At 38.1% G+C, this 7,904-nt stretch overlaps 1 long non-coding RNA gene across 1 annotated transcript in view; it reads left to right on the top strand.

The window, feature by feature from the left end:
- Positions 1 to 217: 217 nt before the first annotated feature.
- Positions 218 to 7,904, top strand: part of LOC146475661 (uncharacterized) — an 8,594-nt gene continuing 907 nt past the window's right edge. The window contains exons 1-2 of the long non-coding RNA XR_014865846.1: positions 218 to 332; positions 882 to 953. This is a non-coding gene — a long non-coding RNA (uncharacterized LOC146475661). The remainder of the gene's footprint in view (positions 333 to 881; positions 954 to 7,904) is intronic.

Here is a 7,904-nt window from a genome sequence, read left to right as displayed (position 1 = left end):
ACTGTCGATAGCACAACTGAAATCAATGAAGTCAAGTAGTGGAGTAGTTTATGGCATAATCAAAGGGCAACAGTGCAAAAGGAATTCTTCGAACACACCTTCCAAGGAATGAACCCAGCAGTCATGTGGGAAATGGGGCAACATTCATGCAAAGGATTCATTATATATTGGTTATTGGAAATTGTTGGAAAATGTTTATAAACCTAATAGAAAGTCCCTTCTGTTGTTTTGTTTTTATTTGTTTGTTTGTATTTTTCCAGTAACTTGGCAGATAATAAACTCGTGAACATTACCGCTGGTCTTTTCTGGAATCAACAGTCTCTGCAATATTTGTGAGTAGCATCCTATGGTCTGTCATGTTTTTATCAGGATTGAGGTATAGCATGTCCATTGTTTTCATAGTTGAATTATGGATGTGTTTAGTTACGGCACTTTTTAGTCAATAACACGGAAATCTAAACTTCATATCCAATCCTTAATCCCATCCTCCTTGGTCGTTGACTATATGTTAGGCTTGAACATCACTGATTGATTGACTGATTGATTTATTGTTTGAATGATCGATTGATTGAACAGAAAAATTAAACACCATGTACGGGCATGGTTTTCGAGAAACTGAACGCTTGTTTGCAAAATATAATGTTGAGCAATTAAGAATGAAAAAAATCGAGCAACAACAATAATTGTCGGCAAATAGCTAGAACTGAATTTGCAACAAAAACTGTAGCGCTGCACAATTTTAATAGTTTTTTTTTTATTTATTCATTCATTCATTCATTCATTCGTTCGTTCTTGCGTTCATTCACTCATTTACATATTTATTTATTTATTTGTTTATTTATTTATTGCATATTTGCCTGTCTGCTTCTTGTTCTCAATAGAATTCTTCAAAATAACAGCATCCGCTTAATACCAGAGGAAGCTTTTGTTAACCTCACAAGCCTTAAATATTTGTAAGTATATTTAGAAAGGGTTAACAATTTGAACATTTCAAGGATAGCTGTAGTAAAGCTTTTATCAGGTATTTTAATCAGCTACTATAGCAATGCCAGCTAAAACTACTCGACTAGAAATAGAAATTCACGTATTTTCGACTACTTCCCTATCATTTCAACTCGTGCAACGTAAACTACATGGCAGAACCACCCAGGAATAAAACAGGTAGGAACGGCTTTCAAGTTTACACATGTAACGAAATAAATCGAAATTTCCATATTTACACCCTGGATAACTTAAATTTTTGACCTGGCATTAACGCGATTAAAGAAATTAAGAAAGATGAAAAACAAAAATAAATAAACAAACAAACAAACAAACAAAGATGAAACCAAAAGGAATGCGGCTTGGTTGCTGGAATTCGAAAAACGACATCGACCACTTCATTTGGTTTTCGTTGGCCTCGAGAACCGAGAGATTTGATTCAAAGCCTAGAGCTTAATCTTCAGTGGATCACCGATGAAATTCTGAACTTAGAAAAGACTTTTAACAGTTGGTTGAGAAGAAACCTTAAGCTTTATAGACAAAAAATAAACCTCACTAATATAAACTAAAAAAACGAAAAAAAGAGCATTGTTATCCTAGCTTAGATGCCGTAGAGATTTAAAAATTTGAAATAAACCAAGTCTGCCATTCGGCGCTTGCGCTAGCTACGACAAGGAGATCAAATTGACAGACAGAACCATGAAAGACAATGTAACAGAGCTCTTGAAGCACTTTTTTCTAGATATGAGACACCAGGGAAAAAAAAACTTTCGGTGAAGAATATGAGCCTAACGTTGACAGCCTACAAAAAATGCTTGAGAACGTATTTTCTGGAGAAACGAGCAGGTGAAAACTTTGACGTCATATATTGGCGATGGTACTAATTTAAACAAAAAACTTTGAGCAAAGCGACAACATCTCAAAGCGTCTGAAAAGGGGAGCAGTCTAAATAAATCATATCCTTTTGCTTTGAAAATGCCATAATTTATTGGAATTTAAGCTCATTGTTGTTTACTGTGGCCGTTTTCACACTCAAGAAAAAGTCTTTTGAGCCTTACTGTTAATTTCTCTTTATCGAATTTATAATCACTATTTATCGCTTACCTTCAGGAAAAAAAGTTGCATCCACTTTATATAGTACATGATCACCACAAAACAAATATTATTAGTGTTCCTTGAACAGTGCCACAAGCTTTGTAAACGTCGCATGTTCATTTACTGAATTAAAATGTTGATCTGTGCGCACCGAACCCATTTAAGTGCCTGCTGCCACGCTTACATGACAGTTTTTGAGCCAATCAGAAACCTACATTTCGAAACGACATTATCGCAAAATAAGGTCGCCTCAGCGCAATAACAGGATCCCCCAGGGTCGCGATAAATCGTTAGAACTTTCAAACGTAACGCTATCTAGAAGACCCGGGATGAGAGGGCGGGGTGCGGACTCTCCCTGCGGCAACTTTGAGCCTAAAATACTTTCTGAATGTTTGAACAAACGCCCTGGAACTTCAGGACTTTTTCAATAAATTCGTTTGGGAAAAACGTGATGTGGTCTTTTAGCGTTCATTGTCTTTGAGGTTACCAATGCCACCAATTTTTAACAGGCATTTTTTTCAGAAATAGAAAATCTCTTTTAAAAATGAAGAAAAAATCGCTTTCCGTAATCTTTTATGTTCTTTTTAGCGCATATTAGTGTTCCTTTATTTTTTGTTTAATTTTCTTTCAATTTCGGCGCTGATATTTTAGGGGAAATTCAAAAATCCATGGTGGCGGATCTAAAATGGCCGCCATTTGATCATCACGACATGATTACCACGTGATATGATGTCATCATTTCGCGTTGCGGACCTCTCCCTGTCATAGCTTTTATACTTGTGAAGTATTCACCCCCTCCCCCCGCTCCCAGAAGACAAAAAGAATCCATAATCCATAAAACTTCTCATTACTTCCCGTTCTAAATAAATTGAAGGGTTGCACAGTTGTTACTGTCACCAACAACAATTTTCCCGTGCTGTTATTCCGTTAGTGTATGTTTTTGTTGCAGTTTACGTAATACCGGTATTCACCGTCCATACTAGACGCTGTGAATAGTTGGAGATTTTGGGAAGTGTTTGGGGGCCGAATAGCATGAACAATGATGTGCGGGCAGGCGTAATCTACCCCCTCCCCCCCCCCCCCCTCCCCCCGTTGCGCGGAAATCGAGCTTCGCGCTAGTCTCCACTCGTCTGAAAAACGGGAAAAAATAAAAAAAATAAAAAATAAATAGTTAAACAAATAGAAAATAGCATCTGTTCTGCAGGCTACTCATGAATAATTTGGAATAACGAAAAGATTGTAATCAAATGTAAAAAGTTTTCTTACAAAAGCTGGTTTGACACTATACCAATCTCTTGGAATTTTGCAATTAAAAAGTCTCCTTTCCGATTTTTAGATAGTGAGAAAACAAAAGAAACTATTTCCACAGAAATGTATTAAACACTTTGTTAACAGAAATCTTCGTACTGCCCACCGCTGATAAAAAGATCTTAAGATATGGTTTTTCTCACGAAACCATTCGTAAAGTGTACGAATTACCTTTCCAGATCAAAAATAACATTGCAATAACGATGTTCTAGTATATCAATATCAATAACATTCTCACCACCCAAGCAAGACTGTTAAGGGCCTATTAAAGTAAGTCAAGTCCAAGCAACAACCGTGGACGATAATCCTGCTGGTATACCTTGGATCAATTGTTGATCTGATCGGCTAAACAAATACAAATGATAAAAGAAGCAGAGACCGATACAACATAGAATTACGGTTTAAAGGTTACTTTATTTCGGCTGGCCAAACCAGCCTTCTTCAGGTATAATAAAAATTTACATTGGGACATACGCTTATATAGCTGACAAATATTTGCGCAATAGCGGAACTACGTTAAACTAAATTGATTGACAGTATAAAATATGAAGCAAATTAAATAATAATAACAAAGAATAAAAAATAATAAAAGGAAAAAAGCTAGTACATTTCTTCGCGAATATTAAGGCCATGTGGAGAAAGTCTCAAGCAGTTTAAGGCCTGGGTTTGAAGTGCGTTCAGAAATTATGAATGATCCCACATATCTTCGGTTTGTATGCCTAGAACGGGATGAAATTTTCCCTGAATATTAAACTTGATGTTTTCTTTTGCCTTAACGTATAATTTTGATCACGTGACACATCACGTGACCAAAAAATGAGAATTTCGTAAATCGGCGATATGGCGGCGAATTTTCTTTATAAAGATAACTAAATTAGTGTTTCCGAAGCAGATTTTAAATATTTAACTTTCTACGTTTGGAATGACTGTCCTTAAGTTTTTAAATTGGAGAAATTAACGATCAAAGGTTGAATTAAGGACTAAAAAATGACCTTTGCCCTGATAATTTTTTTCTGGAGAACAATGGACGATCATTCCAAACGTGAAGCGTTGGAGATATTTAATCTTTATTAGAAACGCGTTGTTGTTTGATGTTATCTCTTAAAACCGTCGCCTACCTGTTAAATCTTTGCTTTTTTCACAAAAATGATCAGGTGACATGTCACGTGATCTATAACACTACTCTTTATGCTTAGAAATTTTCAGAATGATGAGACCTTTTTATCTTCCAAATTTCAGTTCAGTGCCATTGAATTTGTTAAAGTTATCTAGAATAAACCATTTTTCTTCTTAAAAGCCCTTGACCCAGGCCTTAAACTGCTTGAGAGTGTTCTGCCTTTTGAGATTAAAAAGGCTTCCCTGGCCTTACGTATTGAGTCTCGGTTAGAGTAGACTTTTTCTATGGGGATTAATTGCATGTCGTTAGCGGTGTGGTTAGGAGCGGTGAGGGAGTGTTCTGCGGCTGTGGTGGGTTTAGATTTAGTGTTAGGGTTATCTATGGTGCGGCGGTGTTCATTAAAGCGGTCTTTTAAGCGTCGTTTAGTCTCTCCTATGTATTGTAAATTACAGCGGTTACATTGGATCATGTAGATTATATTTTTAGTTTCACAGGTCAGGTCAGATTTGATAGGGCGCGTTTCACCAGTGGAAAAGAAGGTGTAGTTAGTGAGACCATCGGAAATGTATGGGCAAGTGGCACAATTTTTACCGCAACGATAGGAGCCGGAAGGGAGTTGTGGGTGGGGATTAGTCGAGTTAGAAGAAAGTTTAGCCGAAACCAGTAAGTCGCGTAGGTTAGGAGATCGTCTGAAGGCCACAACAGGCAAATTTGGAAAAACCTTTTTGCAGCGGTCAGACGAGCGCAGTAAATGATAATGTTTTTTAATGATGTTGGAGATGTGAGGAAGCGATGGGTTAAAAGTCGTAATAAAAGGTACACGCGTAGGTTTGTTCATGTCTTTAGTTTGTAAAGCGAGTCTGCGTGGGATGTTGGCGGCACGTTGTATTTGTTTAGTGACAAAGTTTCGTTTGTAGCCTCGTTTGAGTAGGTATGTAGTAAGTTGTGATCTCCTAACCTACGCGACTTACTGGTTTCGGCTAAACTTTCTTCTAACTCGACTAATCCCCACCCACAACTCCCTTCTGGCTCCTATCGTTGCGATAAAAATTGTGCCACTTGCCCATACATTTCCGATGGTCTCACTAACTACACCTTCTTTTCCACTGGTGAAACGCGCCCTATGAAATCTAACCTGACCTGTGAAACTAAAAATATAATCTACATGATCCAATGTAACCGCTGTAATTTACAATGCATAGGAGAGACTAAACGACGCTTAAAAGACCGCTTTAATGAACACCGCCGCACCATAGATAACCCTAACACTAAATCTAAACCCACCACAGCCGCAGAACACTTCCTCACCGCTCCTAACCACACCGCTATTAAACGACATGCAATTAATCCCCATAGAAAAAGTCTACTCTAACCGAGACTCAATACGTAAGGCCAGGGAAGCCTTTTTAATCTCAAAAGGCAGAACACTTCTCCACATGGCCTTAATATTCGCGAAGAAATGTACTAGCTTTTTTCCTTTTATTATTTGTTATTCTTTGTTATTATTATTTAATTTGCTTTATATTTTATACTGTCAATCAATTTAGTTTAACGTAGTTCCGCTATTGCGCAAATATTTGTCAGCTATATAAGCGTATGTCCCAATGTAAATTTTCATTATACCTGAAGAAGGCTGGTTTGGCCAGCCGAAATATAGTAACCTTTAAACCGTAATTCTACGTTGTATCGGTCTCTGCTTCTTTTATCTATTAAAGTATGCTTTGATACCTTTGCTAGGGTAAAATCAATTTGGTATAACTCTGCACGTGTATGTTTCAATTGGACCAAATTTGGGCAATACCCATGGGGGGCAAATATGGTCCGGTAATGACGTCATCGGACCGCGCCCAATGTCACGTGACCAGAAACAGAAAAATGCATTTTAAATGAATGGCTTAAACCTTTTTTCCGCATTTTTTGTGCAATAAGAATTCAAAAGCCGTTTTGAGTAAATTTAAGCATGCTTTTCGGTTTATAATGAAAATTGAAAAAAATGAGAATGGAAATTGTGCTTCTTTGACCACTCTTTTGCGCATATTTTTTTTGTTTTTCATTTTGTCGCAATACCCATGCTTGAATTCCGAGAAAATATGATGTTCTTTCAAATTGTTTTAAAACCCAGCAATTACAATTATCTCTCGAGGAGAAAAGTTCTTTTTTCGCGGCACCAGAAGTGGTGAGCGAATTTTCAGCGGCCTAGTGCGTAAGCATTGTTGGCCAGGCTGCTCCACCGCTTGTCCCTTCCCAGTTAGCACCTTGGCCGCGCTTTGTTCGGTGTGAGTACGCAATAATTTTGCCAGTCTTCGCATCGTGGACGGTAGCTGAGCTGTTATTCGAATAGTGGCCGCGAGTCAGATAAAAGCCGTCGAACTGGATGTGCAATGATGACTTATCTCCACGTCGAACTGCTTCAGTTCTTGCTTCTTGCACGGTCCAGTCGGCGATCTTTTTTACGAACGGTGCAATCCATTCAATAATATGGATCCACTGAGTGGAACTGACGTGATCCAGACCGAGAGTCCCGAGAATTTTGTGGTAATCTTTGAAATATTACCCATTGACAAGGAATGAAAGAGCAACGAGATTACGTATTGCAGATCTTGGACGAGCTGTGGCTTTAACGACAGGAATGCTACTCTTCAAGTTAACTTCCCACATGGACTACACTCGAACTCGAACTCTTCAACTGTGTTTTGTTTTACCAATCAAAATTCGAATTCAGTGTCTTTTTCACAGTCACAGTGTTGTAGATTACTTAAATTACTGTTAACTAGGTTCTCAAGCGATGTTGATGTTGTAAGGAGAAGTTGTTCATCACAAATTTCGAGCTCACCATTATCAGTCAGGTTTTCTATCGAGTGGTTAGCATTTTTGATGTAAGAATGAAATTCTTGAGCTAGACCTGCTTCAAGGATAATTTACAAGCCTCCTTGCTCACCGTCTGCTGCTCCATGCTGTCTTAGGAGAGTGGTTGCAATTTAGTGGCCTCGATAGCTTCGTTTATTTGTGTTATATCTAAACAGTGGAGTTTCTCAGGTTCGGAAGGGAAGTTCACGGATTCAGGTTCACAGGGTCGCACAGTTTTATCGCGAAAGACGTCAGGGAGTTTCGGAGCGGTCAAAAAGTCCGCGGACACAGAGTTTTCTTTGAAGTTTGCAGGTGATGATAGCGCAATACTAATTTTAGTTTGTGTCTCCGCATCTTTGAGATTTCGATTCCCAACCTGACACTGGAAGTCTTGTACTGTCACCTTTTCGAGATTTCCTCATCGACATGCAGCCTTCTGTTTACGTCCTTACGTGGATGACATTTTCAAGTAAAACACTCAAGTTTCAAAAATAAAGGCACGACTCCGCGGCATGTTGTAACCGTAAAGCAGAAAATTAATCAATAAAAATGTAAA

This window comes from Pavona decussata, unplaced genomic scaffold (genome assembly GCF_977016875.1).
Source record: "Pavona decussata unplaced genomic scaffold, jaPavDecu1.1 SCAFFOLD_84, whole genome shotgun sequence".
Classification (NCBI taxonomy): Eukaryota; Metazoa; Cnidaria; class Anthozoa; order Scleractinia; family Agariciidae; genus Pavona; species Pavona decussata.
This window is presented reverse-complemented; position numbering and strand designations above follow the sequence as displayed.